The sequence below is a fragment of the Panicum hallii genome, chromosome 6 (assembly GCF_002211085.1).
Source record: "Panicum hallii strain FIL2 chromosome 6, PHallii_v3.1, whole genome shotgun sequence".
Lineage (NCBI taxonomy): Eukaryota > Viridiplantae > Streptophyta > Magnoliopsida > Poales > Poaceae > Panicum > Panicum hallii.
Genome location: NC_038047.1, coordinates 28,386,993 through 28,410,721, shown reverse-complemented (window position 1 = coordinate 28,410,721; position 23,729 = coordinate 28,386,993). Strand labels below are relative to the sequence as shown.

Below are 23,729 nucleotides of genomic sequence, written 5' to 3'. Positions count from 1 at the left end.
CAACTTCTCAAGAGTAAATAGGGCTTCGCACCATGTTGCATACATATTTTATTTAAACTAATAAAGTTCCACAAGATTCGGATGAGTAGTGAATGTAGGAACAAGTGTACCAAAAAAGAGGCAAATTGGGGAAAATCCCAGGGCGATCGGCCTCACCTAGGCCGGCTGGCCTGGCACTGGACCCAAATGCCACATCACTGATCCAAGAGCAAGGAAACACACTCCAACTAATCCTGAGTTGTGCACTTGAAGGCAGTTTGATCAAAGGGACCGAAAGGCACTTGCCTTGGATTGAAGGGCCCACACTTAGATGCCACGCGTGCAACCTCCACAAAACCGCCACTTAGCGAGCAATCCAAGATGTCTAGAAGCAATGATGGTTGATTAGGCGCCTAAGGACCAAGTCCCAGGCTAGCCAGCCTCATCCAAGCCGACCGGCTCCCTACTGGCTTTTCGAACACGTAACCTCCTATGATAGTTATCACAACCGACATCCAGGAGTAATCTGAGCCGAGGATCTACAAGGCGGTGGAATCAGACATCCGGCCGGCCTCCCCTAGGCCAGCCGGCCTGAAGATCACGCTACCTAAGCAACCATTTTACCGACATCTACATCAGCCCCTTCACACTATAAATAGACCAGCACCTCAGCTTCTAAAGGGACACCAAGGAGTTCTCTTCACTCATTTCACTTTATAGAGTTACGTTTAGTAGTTTGGGAGTTAGAGTCGAGTCGAGCTTATCTCAGAATTCCGGAGTTATCATCGGAAGTTAGGTATAGCTCTTATATCTTTCCCTTTGACATTTATCAATATATGTTATCTTCTTTATCTTTTAGAGTCAGCTTTCTGCATTTATTTACCTTCCCAAGTTATCCAGCTTATGTGCGGAAGTTCTTTCCTCTAGCTTAGGTTTTGTTTTCTCTCTTGCTTGTCAGGATCTTACCTTGCGGGTTTTCTCGCCCAAACTAGGGAGCTCAAGCAAGTCCCTAGGTTGAGGGGGATTTCTCTTGAAGGCCTCAAGAGAAATCCTAACGCCGAGTGCAGACGTGGTGTCTGGCTTAGTGTTAGCTAGAAAGTGTGTTCCACCCCACGCAACAGTGTTGCAGGCGGCAGGTGGTGATAACTCTGTCCATCCCTTGTAGTCCAACACGTTTGGGTATTTTCATAGCAGTACTTGCTGTTTGTCGTTGGACTCCCCTCTCACCCCTTTCTGCAGCCCTTCCTCTCTCTGGCCATCAAAGTAAGCAAGGTTTCGTCTAGTGAGGCTAGCTCGATAGTTTAGAAGTGTTTTAAGAGTCTTTCTCACTCATTGTCCTTCCAGCTGCTTACGGCTCTAAGGTTTAGAGTCTCCTATATTAGATGGCCATTGCTTGGCAATTATCTTATCTATCATATCTAGCTTACTCCCACTAAGTTAGCTTGGTTGATATCTCTGGTAAAGTTTATCATTCATTTTTACGATACTCTTTAGACCATAGTGCTTCCCCGTGGAAATTTACGATACCTTGGAATACTCCAAGATGAAGTGCTACGGCGGTGGATTCTGTGCGCCTACGGAATACATATTTTATTGGGCATAAGAAAGGCAAACAAGCATTTCTGGCGCCGTTGCTGGGGAAGCAATTGGCTAAAGATATCATTGAATAGTTTGATAAAATTTACTGTTTTATCGCTGCTAATTTTAAAGGGCTTACCATTGCTCTCTTTATCTTTGTGATATATTTAGAGCAGTGTATGACCGGTTTCGATCTACCATACAACTTCAACCTGAATTGACGAATTGTCCGACGCAGAGTCATCCCACCTCAGAAAAGGATTTCTTTAGGCCAAGATTTGACAACACCAGCTTCATCACCCATGGCTCAGAAGATACTCCATCAGTTCTCAACCCCGTCCAGCAGCCATATCGTACTGGATTGAACATCGACCAAGGCAATGAAGGCTTTGAACCGAAGACTAGGCCTGTCAACATGGTTCAAGCAAGTCCCTTCTTTGGTAAGGCATCATAAGATGCCAACGCTCATCTCCAGAACTTCCTGGAAGTGAGCAGCACAATCAATCCCAGAGGCACTACAATGGAAAACATCCGTCTTCGTCTGTTCTAATGCATTCCTGGTCAAGTACTTTCCGATGGGCAAAACCAACGCCCTTCGGAATAAGATTTCCAATTTTCAACAACTCCAGGATAAAACCATCCCGGAAGCCCGGAAACGTCTCTAGGAATACATCGCAGCATGCCCACACCACGGCATGGAACTTGTGCTGCCTCAACAACTGACAGATCAATCAGAGTATATTTGAGGAACTATATGATGTTAACAACAGCTGAGTGCCAGTATGATGTATCATTGCCGAAATAACAGCGCTGCCACCAAGGTAATTGTGGCTACCAGGTGTGGGCTCTTTGTGCTTGTGTTGGCACTTGGCAGTGTAGCCTCTACGGCTGTACCACCTTGTTTCTTCACACCTACAAGTCTTCTTCATTGCCTCTTGGCAAATGGTGTTCTCTTAGGTGTCAATGTCATCGCTGTAGATCCCCATGCCTCTCTACTTTGGTGGCTTGCTATTGCATAGTCTCCATAAGGGTCGATACGGAGGAGAACAAGGAATTTTCCCTGATATATAGTGCTAAATATCCACCACAACCTTGTGCGAAATGCCCCTTCTTGCTTGCTCTTATTGATCCCTAAGCAGGACTTTAAGATATGATTAACTTTTATATGAAAAGTGAATTTATGTGTATTATTTAAACGTTTAGTGGGATTGAAGAATTAAGGCAGACCTCTTGCAACCAGATTTTAGTATGAAGTTTACATGCTCCTTAATACCTGATTTGCTATGTGGGCTATACATCTGAACATAATAGACAGCGCTACAAGTTCTCATTGATCGAGTAAAAGGGAAATTCTATCTAACTGGTACAACACAACTACAATGCTGCAGAATAATCACATGTACCTACCACAACTGAAAATCGCATATTAACACGAATTGTACGAATTTAAGAATTTACATATTGTAGCATAACTTAATGGAGTTAAGTTATAAAAAAGGATAGCAGTGCAATTACCACGGCGGACCAAGGATGGGAGGAAGCTTGGCACATTGAGATGTCTCATTGTCTCACCAGCTGTGCAAGGAAACTTTGAACAACTGTGAGCCACAAAATATCTACCTCCTACTCCCTCCGTTCTAAAATATAGATGTTTTGGCAAATTTAGATGCATAATTTTTACTGTGTATTTAGGCACAATGTTTATCTAGATGCATAAAGCTATATATATAGATTTGCTAAAACGACGCACATTGTAAACTCAGCACAGTCCTTGTAAACTTACTTCTAACATTATCGGTTACATGCTTTTTTTTTTGGCATTCAAATTTGGTCTGAGAGCACTGTTCTCAGCAGTACTGTCACCAAGGACCTCAATGGAACAGTATCTAGTTCTCTACGCAGGAAGACACCAGAAAAGGTGCTTCATTATGAGCAAGCTTATCAACCGCGCAAGTGCTGAAGTCTGGTATATAATTGGAAGACATTTCCGGTCAATTAGATCATCCACTACTTCAAGTGAGCCATAGGCCAGTAGTATCTTCTCAGCAAGCAGAACAAGCAGAATCCTAAATGCTCCATGCAAGCAAATTCTTCCATGGGACCAGAGAACCTGAATCAAGTGAGGCGGATTTGGATCCAAGTGCTAATAGGTGAAAGTGCTAAACTTTAGCATTAACTTATCCAAACGGGAGTGCTAATAGGATGGGTTAAATTTTAGCTAAAACTCAAAATTTTAGCATGTGCATGAGTGCTAATATGTGCTAAAGTTTAGCACTCAATTTTAGCTTCTCCAAATAGACCCCCTTTAATTACAAGGAAGCCAGGAGTGCCCCTTTATATTCATAAATGGAGGTTAGGCCTGCAAGATCGGCTCCCAGTAAATGAGTATTAAGCTACATTTATCAAATGTGATCTCCTCCATTGGGGCCCTGCAATCAGCTCAGGAATGCAGACCAATGCCATGATTTCCTCCAGCCATGCTGCTGCCATCATGCAGACTGTTAGTGTTACAAACTATAAAGGGCTTGATAAATGGATGACTTGGAACGGGATACAGCAGCAAAGCTGAGCAACTTCTCATATATGATTACCGGTGATATTGAAGTTACATGCTTCACCATATATGTTCCGATATATTCCAACCAGAACATTAATAATCACATATCTACTGTTGCAACTGCTAATTCGTATAAACACAAACAATTTCAGAGTTACAGGATGAATAGAACATCATATATCTACTGCAACTGCGAGGTCGTATAAATTCAATCAATTTCAGAGTTACAGGATGAATAGAACTCTAGTTCTAAACTTCTAATTAAAAGGATACACATGTCGTGTCAGATACAACTTATTTGATCTTATGTTATGCAACAACAGAAATACATAACTTAATTTTTGAGGACAAACAGAGACAGAGAGGCGTACAATTGGCTGCAGTTTATAACTAGTTGGTTTATGCATTCAACTCAGGGAAAGTGTTCCAAACCTCACCCTTAGAAAATTCCAAAATCACTCTCATGAGTCTCCAGATTCATCAACCTCCTGTGCTAGGGAAGTGCTACAAGTTTTACATCCTCATTAGAAACCTATTTCATAATGCTTCTTATGGACGGATGCAATTGCTTATGGTTATCACAAAACTTGCACAACTTGTTGCACTATGGCACTAACCTTGCAGCTTAAGCATTAATGGCACAATGAACGAATAACGGTGAAGGTGGGAACTACATCGCTAATAGTAGCTGCAATGGGAAGATTCTCCAAGGTTGAGCTTTTGACCGTAAACAAAGCATTGCCGGGAGATGGCCTAGACTTTCATTTCCCTTTCCAATAAAGTATTCCTTATTTCAATAAAAGCAAGAACATGTTGTCTGGATAATATGCACCTTCGGGTATTTTTGGTCGCTAACGATTTTCAGTTTAAGATTAAAAAGAACGAGGGGCATGTGATTCCCGAGAATATGAGAGCCACACCAACCAAATACTTGGTACTCCCTAGTGATGGAACACACTCTGAAGGAGATACCGACATCGCACACTTGACTCTTGGTTTTGTGAGATACAAAAGTCCAAGTGTGGGGAAGATTGGTGAGCACCTCGCAACAGGGTCCATTCCTACCAAGGATGGTGTTGGTTCTGTCTTGCCAAAGAAAAGAAAAAAAAGAGAGAGAATGGAAGATGAAAAAAAAGAAAAAAGAGAGAAAGAAAGAGAGTTGAAAAAGAAGAAGAAGAAGAAGAGAGCAAGAGTGAGCCAGCATGCTCCACAGGGATTAAAGGCCGCATTTATGAGTGTGCCTCCAAGCTATGACATCGCACCTTGATAGATATCATTTCACCGCCTGGCTCCACCGAGCGTTGCTCTCACTTATGCTTGCAAAGCCCTGATATAATCTTCATCCACTCCCAGCTTTGAATAGCTTCGCTCAAGCAGCTCCTGCACTCATACAAGCAACCCTTCCTTTCTAAACCTTTCCTGATCCACTCCGATGGGCACTTGCTCACATGCACAAGGGGAGATGTATTCTGCGTCTCCAATCCTAGAACATTATGCCAGCAGACCATGCCTCCAAGGAACATGGTTACCACACACGGGGCATGAGTACCGCTCGCCTCATTTGGCATGGTCAAAGTGCCTTCCTCCGCTATAATCAACATAGAAATGGAGGAGAAATTGACCACCATATGTGACCACGTCACCGCTGCAGCAATTTCAGATCATCCATCCTTATATGCTGCCGGTAAGAATACTCACATATGCGAAGGTAAGATTAACCAATACCTTACTCATGTTTATCTTGATATGAACAGAGCTTGATAATGCAAAATCATACTTCCGTTGTTTACGTTCGTATGCTCGGGTTTGGATATTTTCATATGGTACTGCAACAATTTCAGATCATCCATCCTCATATGCTGCTAGTAAGAATACAAACGTATGCGAAGGTAAGATTCACCAATACCTTACTCATATTTATCTCGATATGAACAGAGCTTGATCATGCAAAATCATGCTTCCGTTGTTTTTGTTCGTATGCTCAGGTTTGGATATTTTCATACGGTACATCCATGGGTTTTTAAATTAAGCAAGATGCTTAAGTTAAATAGCCTTCTTTAATGGAATTAGACATGGTGTCGAGTTTGGTTATTGAATCACCAATTTAATACTTTCATAAACTTTGGATGCATATCTTCTTTGGACAAACCCCTGCAAGAAAATTTTCAAAATTGATTGGGTAAAGCCTCAAGTTTATACTGGAGATAAGCCAAGGCCCGAGTTGCAATTCAATAATAAAATTTGCACGACATGCAAAGGAGGCATAAGTCACATTTCAAAGTGCACTATGTGCATACTGCCAAATGTCCCTTTGTTATGTTCATGCAATTTTTATCCCAGCCTTGCTTGAGTCTTGCTAAAAATATAAAATTGGTGAATAAAAATAAACTCTTCAAAATAAAAGAGTCTCTTTAAAAATAAAAAAAATTGTTGAACTAAAATGATGGCAAACATTTTGGGATCCATGTTACTTGAATCGTTAAATTTGATTTGCCTTAACCATGGATGTGAACAACTAATCTCAAAGCCACAATGAAATCCTTTCAAAATTCCTTAAATATCCCTCCAGTATTTGTTGTCCACTTACCTTTTGCAGGAAATAAAATAAACAATCAAGGAGCAGCTACAATAACCCTAACACTCATACAATGCTCATTGGTCCTGAGGGCAGATAGATGCATGAGGAACCAAGCAGAACAAATGCAAAGCTTTTCTCCATGCATTAAAAGCTTAGCTTTTGCCTTTTGGTTCAACGCTTGGAAAGGTTTGTCAGGTAAGTATCCCACACACTTTGTGCATCCTCACCTTATGTTTCCATTCTGCTAAGTTACCCATCATGCCCAGTTTGCCATGATAAAAAGAATATAAAAATAATTAATGAAAATAATAACAAAAAGAAGATGAGGCACCACACTCACTCCATGCATCTTGAGTGAATAAAAGTTTGAACTCCCCGGTATTTGAACCGGTAGAGTTTTTTTGTTTCCATCCTTTTTTTGTTTCGTTGAATAAAAATAGGTACAGGAATAAGTGTGGGGAGATCTCTCAAGCTCACCAAGTGCACACTCATTCGAGATCCTCCCCCAACATGTTGCACAACATCGGATGGTCCAGCACACTTAAGAACAGGACAGATGGGATTCAGAGAGGGATGGTCGAACCTCTGTTTCCTCTAACTCTTCTCAGTTTCCTCTTCTTCCTCTTCAACGATGGTTTAGGCAACACAATCCTCTAACTCCCTAATTTCTTGAGTTTTAAATGAACCTTGCCAATCTTCTCATGTTAAACATGCCTTCCCTATGGTTAGCTTGCATATTCTTTATTCCTCGCTTATATTCCTTTTACTTGTGAACAATCTATCATAGGGAAAGCATGTCATCTAAGAAGTTGATGAATGAGATATGGTACTATAAAAGGAAACTTGCCTTTTCTTGCAAAGTACTTGGAGTTTTATCTTGCAAAAATTCAAGATCAATAGTTTGACTCCTCGATGATGCTAAATTCCCGCCAAAGCCATATATTGACCTCATTGAAACCCTTGTACATATGGTACTTGCTTTTGCATTGAGACCCTTTCATATTGTTGTGACCCTTGTGAGAAACTCTTCATGCTTTCACGATCAAGATCACACACACTCCACTTGCTGACTTCTACACTAGAAGTTACGCAAAAATATGCCATCCATCCATCAAATAAATGCTCCATGTGCGTTATGACTCTCTCCAATCACCTTTGAAAAAAGATATGGGCTATGCAAAAAGAAGAAAAGAAAAATAAGTACATGCTCAATATCATGAGAGAGAAAAAAGACAGAAAAAGAAAAGAAAAAGAAAAAAGGAAGAAAAGAAAAGGATAGCCCATATCCAAAAAGAAATAAAGCATAGAGAGAGTCATACAAAGGGAGTTCAAAATTTTCAAATCCCACAAACTTGCATATCTTGATCAGATTGTATGACTTGGTTCTCCTCAGATCCGGTCTTTGACTTAGCAACATGTGCAATGCAAGTATGCCTCCTTTTCATTCCATACGCTAAGCTCCACAAAAGCCTTTTTAGAAGTAGGATGAAAAGAGGCAAAACAGTACCTTGGTACCCCCTTCTTCGGAACAACTTGAACTGGGCTAACCCACTCACTGTCTTGCATAGGGTAGATGATGCCCGCGTGCAGTAGCTTTAGGACTTCTTTCTTTACTACCTCCCTCATCGCATCATTAAACCATCACTGATGTTCTCTTGACGGCTTATGATCCGGCTCCATAGGAATGCGATGGGTGCATAAGTTGGGGCTGATCCCCTTCAAGTGTTGTAGAGAATACCCAATGACGGATCGGTACTTCTCCAAGACTGCAACGAGTCACCGAGTCTCACTCTCTGTCAGCTTATCACTGATGACAACTACCATGCCTTTGTTGTTGTCGAGGAAAGCATACTTCAAACCAGGAGGCAGTGGCTTCAACTCAAGAAGAGAAGGTTGCAGTTTCTCTTCTTCCTTAAGTTTACTCTTGCTGTCCAGATCTGTTTCCTGGGTGAAGTGAATAGCATCTTCTTCAATATTAGGCTGAGTTAACCCTTCTTGAATAATTCTCATCGCCTCTTCCACCGGGTCTTGCTCCGGTCTAGCTTCTGCAATGGTGTTGCATGAACGAACTAGGTTGACCGGGATTCTATTTTTGCCAACCTTAACCTCGAGGATTGTTCGGTCTTTGTTGGGGTTGACAAGTGGCTCTGTTGGCTGTCCGATCAAGATGAACTCTTCACCTTCAGGGATATCGAAGATGAGAAAATCCAGGAAGATCTCCAAATGCCCCATCTTCAGGGACATAACGCGAAGGATTCCTTTGCTCTCAACAATCTGGCCATCAATCCACTTTAGGTGCTTATGAGAGAAAGTCAAGGGCTGTTCTGGTGCAATGTGTTCTACCACTGTTTTGGACAGCACATTCACCCCGACTTTCAGGTCATAAAAGACTTCTTGTGGTGCAGCATCCCCAATAGTGTAGAGAAGTACTCTAAAATCACAGTAAATCTGTATGGTGCTACTGCTGGATTTCGCTTCCTCTGTCCATTCCTTGCTCATAATCACAGTAAGACCCTCAATCTGCGGTGTGGCATCTGGAATGAATGCCTCAGATCTTAAGCATATGCACTTGTGCTCTTTCAGCATGGCTGCAACATTGCCAAGTTCCATATACTCTTCTTCTGTGAAGAGATCAGGGATGAACATTGGCATATCTTCTATGAGTGGCTCATAATCTATGGACTTGGTTGGTTCAGTGATTTCCTCTATGTATGGTGGAGTTGGAGAGGATGCAACTGATAGGGTGTGAACTTGCTACTTCTCTTTGGCCTGATCAGTTGGCTCGGGCGGATCGTCAAAGAGTCCCGTGTATTGAGTGCTATCAAGGACCTTCTCTAGGATGGTTCTTGCTTCAGCCACTGTCTCGTACATGATGGATCCCTCAGAGGCGACACTCATGAAATGCGCGCTCCCCGGATTAAGACCACCAACGAAGTGCTGCATCAGCATCTCTTCTAAAATACTGTGAGGTGGTCTGGAGTTTGCCATCTACATGAATCTTTCCCACGCTGCTCCAAGTGACTCTTCTCCTTGCTTGAATGATAGCAGTTGAATGGGAAGCGGCATCACTTTGGTAATAGGAAAGAAGAATAAGCAGAACTCATCCTTCAACTCTATCCAATCTCCTCCAACTCTCCTACCTTCCGGTTGTACCAAACTTTCGCTTCCCCCGTCAGAGAGAACAGGAATAGCTTCCACCGTAGGGTGTTTTGATTCATACCGAGTATGGTGAGAAGAGAACAATTCTCCTCAAATTTCTGCACGTGAGCATAGGGACATTTGTCCTTTCTACCAAAAAAGGACTATGCGCGAACCATGGCTATGAGACTGGGACGGATCTCATAACCATCAGATAGAATGGGGTGACAAGATGGAGGTGGTTCCAAATATTCATGAGATGGAATGCCCGGATAACTATGAGAATACTCCATGTGGGCATGTGGTAAGGTGAGGAAAGAATAACTAGCGAGATACTAAAAATAAACGAGGAACTTACTTAAAGAAGCTTTATTCCTCTAAGGTGGCTACAGAGTTGGAGTAGCATCGAGGGAACCCAGCTCCTCTCCTAGCTTGGCTCTCACCTAAGCTCTCACCTCACACTCTCCCTATTCTACACTAAGGTAGAGCAACAACACTAAGACTCTTCTTCTCTCCAAGGATGGTGTGTGTTGAATGGAGGTGTGGGCTGCCTTTTATAGGCCTTCAAGGTAGGTTCTGGCAGCTTAGCTTGTCTTGTAAGCAGGTATAATGGTTAACGTAGCTTGTACGCGAAGATGGACACGTGGCGTTGCAGAGGTAGGCCGGCCGGCCGGCCTAGGCCACATGTGACTACCGTTGTCCTGAGCGCTCCTGATCTTCTCTGGAGGTCAGTAGTGGTTGCTTCTGTTTGAGGCTAAGTGGTTAGAGGCCGGCCGGCCTGGTCAAGTTCAGTCAGCCTGGCTCTGGCTCCTCTCGGCCCTCTGATGCACCGACGTGTTGATCATTGCGTGCATGTACTCCAGGCGGTGGATTTGAGCATGAAAACCAAGTAAATGGTGCATGTGTGTCCATCAATCCATGGCTCAAACCTTTCGACCGTAGGATGTTTTCCTCGATGATGTGCCGGTCAGGATATCTTGGACTTGTGTTTGTGTGCATGCAGGTGAAGTTTGGGCCTGAAAGGCCACGGTGCCAGGCTGGCCGGCCTAGGAGAGGACGGTCGGCCTGGGATTTCTCCAAATTTAGCCGAATTTTGGATACTGTGCTCCTGAAATCAAATAAATACCAAAACTAGTGGAACTCATCAGGGTAGATGATCCTAGCATGATTATGGCCATGAAAGTATGAAATTTGAAGAAATGTTGACGGTAAAAATCATAGAAATCGACCGCCAACAGAGGCTATGCCCCAGTTCCGCTACTGGAGAGGGAGAGAGAGGCCTCAGATGCGATGCGCTGCCAGAACATTTCAGAAACCATGTTGAGCAGAACATTTCAGAAACCATGTTGAGGCAACACATGCAACGGGTCACTGAACTAGAGCTATTATTTCTACAGAACATTATTAACATGGTATGTACGAGCATATGCTATATATACCGTGCAAACGCTCTAGAAAAATATAATAGAATCTGTTTTGGCTAAAGAACAGAGTATAGCCTAATATGTGGCGCAGACAAGCAACGAGGAAGAAGAACAGTATGGAAGTGCCAATATGGAGCTCAATGAGGGGAAATGGAATTGGGGTAGTGTTTGGTTCGTCCAATTTGCTGCGGGAACTGATTACGGTGCAGACGTATAACGTTGTTTGGTGTTTGCTTCGAGTGCTCCGTAACACGATACCGTGGAATCGCTTCCCGTATAGTTCAAAGGCGTTGACGCTCATGAGGTGAAATAGATCCCATCCGCGGGATATTTCACTAGCTAGGAGATTAATTTCCGCTCGTCACGATTGGCCAATCCCTCATCGCTCACGCCTGGCACTAGCTAGCTAGCTAGCTGTTGAGCGGCGACACGTGGTCTGCGGGAGTAGCGATAGGGCCTTTGTTCACTGCCTGTTTCCCTTTCCATTACCATATGAGCACCAAACAGTCGCAGGAATTCGTTACTATTTTCAGGTCACAGCCGTAATCGATTCCATTACCGTTTGCGTTTACTTTCTCCTAACCAAACAGCACCTGGGTTAAATTCAAAAAAAAAACAGCACCTGGGATCTGAATATCTTATCCCCCCAAGCAATCGAGAACAATATCAGCTTTGAACTGTGCTGTAACAGATCCCGTGATATCGGATTACAGATCATCGAACCGAACAAAAGCTAACGTAATCAGTTACCGTGTAAACAGTTAACGGGACAAAAGAGAACGAACCAAACACTCTCTAAACTGTAGACTTGTGTGACCGGCCAAACTCAACTGCGAGTTGGGTGTGAAAAACAGCCGTTCGCACAAAACTAAAAAAAGCTAGCAAGATTTCGAGGTTTCTTCGGGAGGGCAGCTAGCAGGCGTCGGCGATGGAGCAACTTTTCTCACACGGTACTGCCATGCCCATGTGACATCACTACTACCACAAGCAAAGAACATATACCGATGTCATTGGTTGCGATTGGATAGCGTGGTAGTGGCGAATAAGGTATCCAATGCAAACTGGGCATCATTGTGAGAACCGCCCAATTTAACATCATTTTAAGCGAAACCGTCGGTCCTTGTTATGAAGATGAGAGCTAACACGCATTCGCATAAATGGCGTCCCACGGGTTAACCCACATCTAAACTACCAAGGACCAACTTAACTTTTCGCTGAAAATAATATTAAACCCGGTAGTCCCGGTATATGCTCCAACATATGCCCAAGATCATGCACGTACACGTACCGTCACAAGCTCATACGTCGCCAATGATCCACAAAGAGTAAGTTTTAATACAAAGTTAAGCCACTAACCATTACAACCTTAGTGTAAGGGAATGTTCCAAATCTGAAATTTAAAGATTCAAATAAGAGATACAAGCCTCGGGCTCACAAATAACATTAGAAAGAGATAAAAACCTAGAGTTCAACCTTTATCATGATAATCCCAAGTACGATGTGCAGCGGAAAATATAACAACAAAGAATAATGGCGTCTTGCTCCAGGACACCATTAACCGCATTGGCCTACTCCTCGCCCGCGCCGGATTCGGCGGGGTAGAAATGGCCAAACACCACTTCCGGCTCACCTGCAACTTAGTATAATATAGCAACATGAGTACAAAGGTACTCGCAAGACTTACGCGAATAATTAATAATCAAGGAGTATGCACATGAAGGCTCACAAGAGGCTTTAGGGTTAAGTAATAGTAGTTAAGCATAAGCTCCCTAACTCCACACCTAGCTTCCTAGCATTTTAATTAACTTGCCCAACCCACCTCAAGTTTTAGTTGATTAAATTAACCAATCCCTAAACATCAACGAGAGGTAACAAGTAACCAACCACATGATCAAAACTTCTACGAAGAATTCGTAGGATAAAGAGCTTGCTCATAACCGAGAGCGCGGCAATTCAAATTGATTCAATAACCTTGCAAGGGTGTACATCTTTACCCACACGACATAAGGACCATGCGACTCACCCAACCGATCACGTTGGGCAAGGGGGTACTCGCATCAACCTTTCCCGATAAGTTGTAACTGTTGAACATCACGCCTAACTTGCGCGGAGAGTTACCTAGGTCTACCGGGGACACCCCTAAGCATCTCTACAAAACCCTATGGCCACGCATCTAGGACCGTGCATCAACGATTAGAACTAGAGGGCAATCGGTTTATCCACCCCATAAATGGATATGTGGTAGTACGATAAGTGCTCAATTTCCAAGGTCATCCACGGACGGTCCTTAACCAATTCGAGCGGACTATGCCTCCGAGACTCCTTTTCCTAGGCTCTACCTTCCGCTCGAATCATGACATAACCATCTCGCTAACCCCCTTTTTCCAAACTTCCGACAATCAACGAATAAGCATGAATATACTAGGAGTAGTTTAGTGAACAAGGTAGCCCTATTCCAATGTATCTTGCAAGTTTAAAAGCCAACTCTAAGCATGACTAAGCCTTTGCTAGATCATTTGGTTGCTACTACACGTGACAAGGACATGAGGGCGAAAACAAGGAAGGTCATGACAAGTAAATAGGATCGACGATGCAATAATTAAACATATAGAATATACATATATACCCATTGAGATAACTAAGTCTAATCAAGTTAAAAGGATCAAGGGATCATGCTTAGCTGCTTGCCTTGGTTCTCTTCTTGTTCCACAACATACTCGGCTCCCGGCTCGGTCTCAACGGTCTCGGTGGGCTCAACGGGTGCGTCCTCCGGCGTCTCGGTCACTATAATGCATGAATGAGATGTATGCATTAGGATGATTCCAATGATATGAAAATGAGATGACATGCAATGGTATGTCAATAAAAGCAAAATGTCACTCCAACACGAAAGCAATACGACCATGGCACAACAAGCTCGATTACTACTTTTAAATTCTAGGACCGAGGCAAACTTTGCTTCACAAGGCATCTAACAAGCATAAATCATGATTTAAATTGGGCACACAGGGGATCTCAAAATAAACTCATGAGAGTTGAAATTGCATCAACAACATCTTTGTGGAATTACTTATGTTATTTATAATTTTCAGCTGCTAGACTCAAGTTAAATCTTAAAAGGTACTCAAAGCATCTTTATAAATTCTTAAAGAATTACTGGAGATAGAGGACATGATAACAAAAGTAAGAGAAGTAGTTTTATCATTTTATCTGTTTTCAGTCAAAAGTTACACATTAAACAATTTTGCAGCCAGAATTTAAGTAAACACATTAAAACTCTAGCAAAGAGCATGGAAACACTTGTACCAACTATATCATAATCTAGTACTTTCAGTAAGGATTCTAACAAAACTTGATTTAATATTTTTAGAGTAGCACAAAATAAGTTAAGAATTTAACTAAATTTAGAAAGAATAAATTATAACTCAAGGCACATAACTTTAACATGCTCAAACTTAATTTCTCTAAATAGATCTATCATAGAGGAGTCAAACAAATCTAGTTTCACAATTTTTGGAGACCTATAACATTCTCTATGCAATTTACAAGTAACAGCATGAAATGACAAAAAGAAAAAGGGGCGGCAAGCGCTACATCCGGGTGGATCTAGTGCCCCTGGGCGCCGACAGGCGGGCCCAGGCGGCCAGCTGCGACCCAGGTGAAGTCAAGGCCAGCCGTGTCCTTGACTCGCCACGGGCGCGGCCTGCGCGCGAACGCGCGCGCGGTGCGATGCCGCAGCGGCCAGCGGGAGGAGAAGCGGCAGGGGGGGGGCGCGAACGGGTTGGGAGAGGCACGCTCGGAGTGGGACGCGATGGGGAGGCTCACCCGTGGCTCAGATGGGCGGCTCAAAGCGGCAGGCGGTGGTGCGGCGGAGCACGGCGGCGGCGGAAAGAGGCGGGCATGGGGAGGCGGTTGTGGGCCGGGAGAGAGACGGCGGAGGGTTGGGGCCGGGTGCGGAGGAGGAGTGGGTGGTGCACGTGCGCGGGATTGAATGGAAGTTCACCGGCGGTGGAGGATTGTGGTGGCGGGCGGAGCGGAGGGAAGAGGAAGAGGCGGCGGGGGCGTTAGGGTTTGGGCCGGGGGAGGAGAACGGGCGCATTTTAATGGGAAGAGAGGAAGGCGAGCGGGCGGTGGCCGGGAAGTGAAGGTGTGGCGGCCACGCTGGCCCAGCCAGCGGCCGCCGGCATGCACCACCGCGCAGGAGCCCAACGGGCGCGGGCGAAGGCGCAGGAGACGTGGAGGGGGCGGCTGACGTGCGGGCCCGGACATGCGGGGAGAGAGAGGAGAGGCTGACGGGTGGGGCCGGGAGGAAAGGAAACACCCAAAAATGAAAGGCCCAACTTCAAAAATCTAAAAATGGTACTTCCTGGGCTCCAAAATTCACCAAATTTTTACTCAAAAAGCCCTTAAATGTTGCCCACAGTAATTCATCGAAAACTGCAGTTCTCAAACTTTCCAAGAATTTTATGGCTCGGGAGAGACATCTAAAAATTGAGGAAAAATATCTACAAATCACCATTTGAAATCTAGTATTTGAATAAAATCTTTGAGGGCATAGTTATGTAGAAAAATTTGAACTTGCTTCACAACTTTCACTTAACCACACAAGAAATAGATAATCACTAGGTAATCAAATGCACATGATGCCCTTGATGCTTGGATGATGCTCATGACGATGTTGTTTAAATTTTTAACCACATGTTTTAATTTTTGGGGCCGTGAGAATTCTCCCCTCTTAGGAAAATCTCGTCCCGAGATTTGGTAGATAGAAAACGGTAAGGCTTCGGGTGTAGTAAGGCCATATTCACCTAGACAAGATAAACATTGAAGAAAGGATGTACAAGGCATGGGTGGTGTGGCGTGGTATGACATTCCTAATTTCTCTTTGATGGTGATTGTGTACACATATATGATATCTAGAAGGATGAACTTCATAAAGAAAGTTGGGTGCGGTGGGGAAGGGCTTGAGGACTCACTCATGGAAGAAGAAATCGGGGTAGTCTTGACGCAAACGATCGTCACGTTCCCATGTGGCTTCGTCTTCGGAGTGTGTCGGTGTTTAACCGGCTGCCCACCAAGGGGTATATGGTAGGTTTTGGGTGAGGGGACGCCGAGATCAGGAACTCGAAGGTACAAGGAATACAAAGCTTAGATAGGTTCGGGCCGCTAGGCGCGTAATACCCTACGTCCTGTAGTGGTTTGTATTGCCTTAGGTGTAGAATGATCTAGAGATCGTGTTTTTAGAGGAGTCCCTGTCCTCCCTTATATATCCGAGAGGCCAGAGTTACAAAGATACTAACCAACACCAGCTAAGGAATTGTACCAGAGCATATCTCGAGTAGATTCCCTCTGTATCAGTTAGCAATATCTCCTATTTAAACGGGATAAATAAGAGATAAACGAGGTAAATAAGAGATAAGACGGACTTAATCTCTTAAACTACGCTATGTACGCAGCCCCGTAGCCTCGGGTGTGACAAGCCCCCGAGCTCTTCGTAGCTGAGTACTGTAGGCTTATCGAGTACTTCTGAAGTAGTCTTCAACTTCTTCAAAAGCTTCGTCTTGAAGTCCTTCTTCGAGTACTTGCTTGGCTGCATCGAAGCTATGAGGTGATCATGCCCCGAATTTTATTTTTAACATGGTGTGCGATTTGAAAAATCGCACTCCATATGGAGTAGCCCCCGAGCCTTAGGTTGAATCAGAGAATCAGGCTGAGGGTCCCATTAGTCTGTAATCCTCCTTATCCTTCAAAGAAATTTGAAAAATAAATAGTCGATGCCACGTATACCGCAGCCCCCGAGACTTGAATCCAAATCCCACAAAATTGGAGATAAGGATCCGAAAACCATGGCATGCAGGCTAAAAAATGGCAACTTGAAAAATTACCAAAATGATGATACAAATGATGGAAATTAGATCATGAATCGGAAAACCCCTCTTTTCGGGCTAATTAACCCTGAAAAATAAGTAGTCGAATACTTAATCCAAACAGTCCACCAAATGACCCCTCAGCTTCGGAATATTCCCAAAAACAACTCTTGAACTTCGGAACAGTAAATTTTCCCCAGCCCACTGGTTATTTAACCCCGTGCAGCAGTGAAAAAAACTGTGCTTCCAATCTGCATTTTGCCAAGAGCCACAAAAATCCCCAATCAGAGCCACGTGCCGCCGCCATCCCTCCAAAGAAATCCCCCAACCCTGATCTCCCCGCCCCTCTCCCCGCAGCCCCCGAGCATCTCGTGGCAAGCGAATCGGAGATGGCGCCCAAGAAATCAGAGATCGAAGGGAAAAAGAAGGAGGCGCAGCCGTCGACCAAAGAGTGGACATACAATAAGTGCTCCCTCACAGATCTGAATAGGCTAGTTTTCGAGGGGTTGCTGCAAGAGAAGAATCTTGTCAACTGGCGCCCCTCTTTCCGTGAAGCCTTTCCCATGGAAAATGTTGATGAAATCATGACATTTTACCATTTTGCCGAACAGGGATTGGCTCTCCCCTCTTGTTCTTTCTTCCATGGCCTTCTGTATTATTACGGGCTTGAGCTCCATCACCTCAACCCAAATTCCATCTACCATATTTCCATTTTTATCCATTTCTGTGAGGCCTTCCTCGGAATCAAGCCCCACTGGGATCTATTCCGCTTCCTCTTCCGCGTCAAACCCCTGCCTACCTCGAAAAAACTTTCTGTTGTAGGGGGCACCGGCATTCAACTGCGTCAGCAGGCCGGTGAAAGATACCTCTCATACAAATTCCCCTTCAACCTTCCCGGTTGGAAAAACCATTTGTTCTATTCTGAAAATCATGCCCCCCAGCTCCCCAAAAAAACAAATAACCCACCTGTGGTGAGGCCGGAGTGGAATCTCGAACTGTCCGGGGGAAACATGGATCAAGTCGAGGAACTATTAGACCTCATAGAGGCACACAAGATGACGGGGGTGACCAGTGCTTCCATTATGTTTTCTTTCTTCAAACGCTGAGTCCAACCGATCCTACAGCGCCACCGACTTGGATTTGAGTACACAGGCTCTGAAGATCCATCTCGCATGTGCACAGAGGAGCTATCAGATGACGCCGCCCTCCTCCGAGTCAGGCGAGTGCTGGTGGGCGTGGACGCCATGCCGTATGTGCCAAAACTGTTTACCATGCGGAATCCACCCAAGCCTGTAAGTACTTGACTACTTTTTGTTGAAAGCTACCTCTGTTATGCCATCGCTAACTGAGAGCCTTCTGTAGGGACACACTGAACTATACCGCAGCTACCCACCGTGACCCGATATCCCCCGGCTGGACCACCTTCTCCCCAGCGCCGCTGTAGAAGCCAAAAGGGCTCGCATAGCTGCAGCTCAGTGCAGCAGCGGGTCCACAGAGGATGCGAGCCCCCAGGCGGAGGAGGAAGCTGAAGGAGAAGCGCGACGGGACAACTCCTCCAAGCCAGTCGTGGAGTTGGCCGACGCTTTGCCGCTGGTGCCGCAGGGTCGGAGGGTAGTGCGGAAGCGGAAGGCGCAAGAAATCGAATCTTCCGGGTACTTGTTGTTGCCTTGTTGTATTGCTATATGTTGATATTGTGTCGTGCTTACACTGTCCTCCTGTAGTCCTTCCACTTCCTCCTCCTGGACCGAGCCTGAAGAAGAAGAAACAGCTCCATCGGCCGCCGTAGCCGTCACCATCGCGGTGGCGGGGACTGCGCCATTGGCTGGTGAAACTCCGCCGCCCGCAACAGAAAGACAGGCCTTGCGGGTGAAAAGGGCCATCAAGAAGAAGTCTACACTGTAAGTTTGCCTCTGGTTGCACAATAAATATTTGGATTGTTCGACTTGTGTGTTGTCTGACTTCGACTTCATTAGAGCTGCAAGCGCCACGAACCTCCAGCCGACGCCGGCCTCGGCTACCCCGGCCCTCGGGTCTTCGACCCAAGAAGAATCTTCAAGCGCGGGACCTGCCACAGCGGCTCCAGCCCCCGAGCCATCAGCCCCCGAAGGGACAACGCCCGCGGAGCTAGCCCCTGAGGCGGACGCGATGCTGCCCGACTTGCCGCCTCCCGAGCTCCAACAAGTTGAAACCAAAGCTGGTGGCGAAGAGCAAGTTGAGGCTCCTGATGCCGCTCCTACGAATGGTACAGGTAAGCAATCGACCGCCCCCGGCTAGCTGCCGAGATCCAAGCGTTATATGCTGAAAACACTTTGTGCTTGCAGGTGCTCAGCGGTCACCGCCCAAAGAGGCCACGGGAACCTCAAGGAGACCCGTTGAGCTGCTCCTGACTGGGTTCGGGTACCGGGATGTCGTTGCCGCCGACTTGGTGGATGATCCGTTGCTGACGGACAACAACATAGAGAACTTCAAGAAGGCGTGTGACTTTGCCATGGTACGACCTGAGTACTTTCCTGCTGGTAAACACTGTCGAGTTGCTTATCTGAATTTCCCTCCTTATGCAGAATGTGATCGCCCGCTCCCAGAAGAAATCAGAAAAGCTGAAAACCATTGTGAGTGATCACCAAGAGCTCGCCACCCTGGAAAGGCGCATCGCCGACGGCAAAACAAAGATCTGCTCCCTCGAGAAAGCGAATTCCGAACTCCGAGAACAACTCGAGGTGCAAGGGAAAGCGCACCAAGAGCAGCTCAGAGAGCGGGAAAAAGCACACCAGAAGTAGCTCAAAGATCAGAGGAAAGCGCACCAAGGTAAGCCATTGCTTCCCTCGAGTACTTGCATTTGTCAATTTGTCCTGGATTCTGAAAAATCTCTTCACCACAGAACTTAGGAAAATGTTAATATATAAAGAAGAGCTACTTACTGACGTGAAGAACCTGCTATATCAGCGTACGGATGACGTCGAGAGGTTGCAGAAGGTGATCAGCGACACTGAACGACAGTTCGTTGACTGCCTTCAGCGAATCAAGACGCTGGGCGAAGAAAAAGAGCAGCAACTAAAGGAGCTCAGGATCTCAGGGGGGCCGCCCGAGAGTTGGTGGACGTGGTGGATCCCCCAGAGGAAGGCGAAGCAAGCCCGCGGCCCCTGCTAGAGCAACTCCGTGAAGCCCCGAAGAAAGTGCTGAAATTCCTCACAGAGGCTCCAATTGCGTGCGTCAGCAACGCCCTTGCAGTTGTGAAGTCCTTTTTGCCGAACGCGCGATTGGAGATATTTGCTCAGGGCATGGCTGCAGATTGCACCGAGGGTCAATTCGACCAACACCTCCAAGAAGCCCGACCTGTAGCGGAACAAATAGTTCAAAGTGTACTGCAGGATTAGGGTGTAAAGAACAAGTTTTTACTTCCTTGTATATATAGTTTCTTTGATGTCTCTACTTGTGTGTGTGTGTGCCTTGGCTAAATTGGAATCCAGGCTTACAAGGCTAAGTAGTAGATACTACCCTAGGTGCAGCGACCCGGAAGGTAGTCATAGCTCCAAGCGGGTACTCGTCTAACAAGGTAGCCACAACTCGACTGAGCGGGTCTACACTGTTAGGAAAGAACGCGAGCATCATCGCAGAACTGCCGTGCGTAAGGCAGAAAAACAAAACTACCCCGAGTGCACCGACTCTGGGTGTAGTTGAAGTCGCTCCTCATATGAGCGCGCTCCTTGAGTTACGTAAGAACCGGACGGACGGTTCGAACTCGTTGGGAGCGGACGCGGGCATCGCCGCGACTCTACCGTGTTTATGGCAAAAACGAAACTACCCTGAGTTCAACGACTCGGGATGTAGTCGAGGTAGCTCTTTACGTGAGCTCATCCAACAAACTGGATATAAACCAGTCGAACAGATCGATTTGTTGGGATAGATGCGACTACTGTCGCGTGCGACCATCCAAGGTCGCGGCGGAAGTTGAGCCGTAGAAGATATGAATGGAGCGGACGGTTATGTTGAAACATGAAATCGAGAAGATAGAAACGTGGCCGTGGCCTCTGTACAATTTACGACAAGGAGCTGACTTATGTAAATGCTGCAAGTGGCCGTAGCCTCCGCAAGTTCACAGAGAAATTTTCAACCCGAGTCGTGTGGCGCGTAGCCTCCAAACTGATTCGAGGAAAGGAGGCCATCTAAGCCCCCGGAGATTCAGCTATATCCGGACATCTTCTCATGGGTAAAACTTGCGGAGGTTCTGGATGTTCCAAGAGTTCGGAACATCTTGACCCTCGGGATATTGTAGTCGATAAGACCCTGGTCTTGTAACCTGTTTGACGACAAATGGGCCCTCCCATCTTGAATTGAGCTTGTGTAGGCCGGACTCGTCTTGAATGCGACGCAAGACCAAGTCACCGATTCTGAATGACCGCTCCCTTACATTGCGATTATGATGTCACCGGATCCCCTGTAGGTCTCGGGCTGATTGAACAAGAGTGGTGCAGCGAGCCTCTTTGACAAAATCGAGCTCTAATTGCCTCGCCTTGTCCGCCCTGCCTTCGTTGTACATTTCAACCCTTGGGGACTTCCACATGATATCGGCTGGTAAGATAGCCTCAGATCCGTATACGAGGAAAAAAGGCGTTTGTCCTGTGGCTTTGGACGACTGAGTCCGAAGCCCCCAGACGACATGTGGTAGCTCATGTATCCATTTGCCCCCCTTCTTGCTGTTTTCATCATAGAGTCTCTTCTTGAGGCCGTCAATTATCAAGCCATTTGCCCTTTCGACATGTCCATTGGCCCTTGGGTGTACGACCGAGACATATTTGACCTTGATGCATGCATTCTCGCAAAATTCCCAGAACTGGTTGGCCGTGAAATTGGATCCCAAGTCTGTGATGATGGTATTGGGGAAGCCGAAGCGGTGCAAGATATCCGAGATGAAGTCAACAACATGATCTGGTGTGAGCTTGGCTATCGGCTTGTACTCAATCCACTTGGTAAACTTGTCGATAGCCACCAGAATATGGGTAAAACTGCCTGGCGCCGTTGTGAAGGGCCCAATTATGTTGAGGCTCCAACAAGCGAAGGGCCAGGATGGCGGTATGGTGATGAGGCTGTGGGCAGGAACATGAGTCTGCTTGCCGAAGAATTGACTGTTTTGGCATCTGCGCACGAGATCCTCCGCGTCGGATACCGCAGTGGGCCACCAGAAACCAGCCCTATATGCCTTCCCCACAAGCGTTCTTGAAGCTGCGTGGTTACCGCAGACACCCTCGTGGATCTCCCGCAGAATGTCACAACCTTCTTCCTTTGTGACGCACTTCATGAGAACACCTGACCGAGCGCCGCGCGGATAGAGCTTGCTATTGGCCAGGACAAAGCCCTTGCTCCTGCGCATGACGCGCGCCGCCTCTACGCTCCTGGCATCGATTCCTGCTAGTAACTTTTGATCTCGGATGAAGTCGATAAAAGCCTCTCGCCAGTCCTCTTGCAGCACCATAACCTCTCGATCGGGTTGTTGGGGACCCGCGTCGATGGTTACCTGTGGAGAAAACTTGATGGATGGCTGCTTGAGCTCCTGGACGAAGACTCCCGGTGGGACCTGAGCACGTGTCGACCCCAGTTTGGACAAGGTGTCTGCACCAACATTGTGCTCTCGCAGCACGTGATGAACCTTCAAGCCGGAAAATTTGTTTTCTAGCTTGCGCACTTCCTGCACATAGGCGTCCATCGTCTCCTTGTTGCAGCCCCACTCTTTGTTGACTTGCTGCACAACGAGAAGAGAATCGCCATACACAAGTAGTCGCTTGATCCCTAGTGATATTGCCAAATGAAGCCCGTGAAGCAAGGCTTCATACTCGGCTTCATTGTTGGATACCGCCCATAGGATCCGAAGGACATACTTTAATTGTTCTCCTCGTGGAGAAATAAGCAGAACTCCAGCGCCGCCGCTATCGAGCTTGAGGGACCTGTCAAAGTACATGGTCCAGTGCTCTGGCTTATCGACCGGAGTTGGGACTTGATTCTCCCTCCATTCAGCCATGAAGTCGACTAGAGCTTGAGACTTGATTGCAGTGCGTGGCTTGAAGTCGATTGACAAAGCCCCTAGTTCCACTGCCCACTTTGATATACATCCCGTGGCATCTTGATTATGAAGAATATCTGCCAGCGGAAAATCCGTAATCACGGTAATCTTGTACTCGTCGAAATAATGGCGCAGCTTTCTTGATGCGATTAGAATTGCATATAAAAGCTTTTGAACGTCGGGGTATCGTACCTTGGATTCGGAGAGTACCTCGCTGACGAAGTAGATAGGCCTCTGCACTCCAAATGCATGGCCATCCTCGCCTCGCTCGACTACAATAGCACTATTGACAACATGAGTTGTTGCCGCGATGTAGAGTACTAGGTCCTCCCCTAGCAATGGTGCTGTAAGGATCGGAGGTGACTGAAGGTGATGTTTCAGATCCTGCAGGGCCCGCTCGGCCTCCTCCGTCCATTGGAACTTATCTTGGCATTTCAGGAGCTTGAAGAAGGGTAGTCCTCTCTCCCCGAGTTGGGAGATGAACCTGTTTAGGGCTGCCATACAACCTGTTAACTTTTGCACATCCTTGATTGTGGCCAGAGCCTCCATATCA

At 46.0% G+C, this 23,729-nt stretch overlaps 1 non-coding gene across 1 annotated transcript; it reads right to left on the bottom strand.

Annotated features, from left to right (window-relative positions):
• Positions 1 to 2,147: 2,147 nt before the first annotated feature.
• Positions 2,148 to 2,254, bottom strand: LOC112898639. Its single transcript, XR_003229900.1, has one exon. It is a non-coding gene; the product is annotated as a small nucleolar RNA R71 (small nucleolar RNA).
• Positions 2,255 to 23,729: the final 21,475 nt, after the last annotated feature.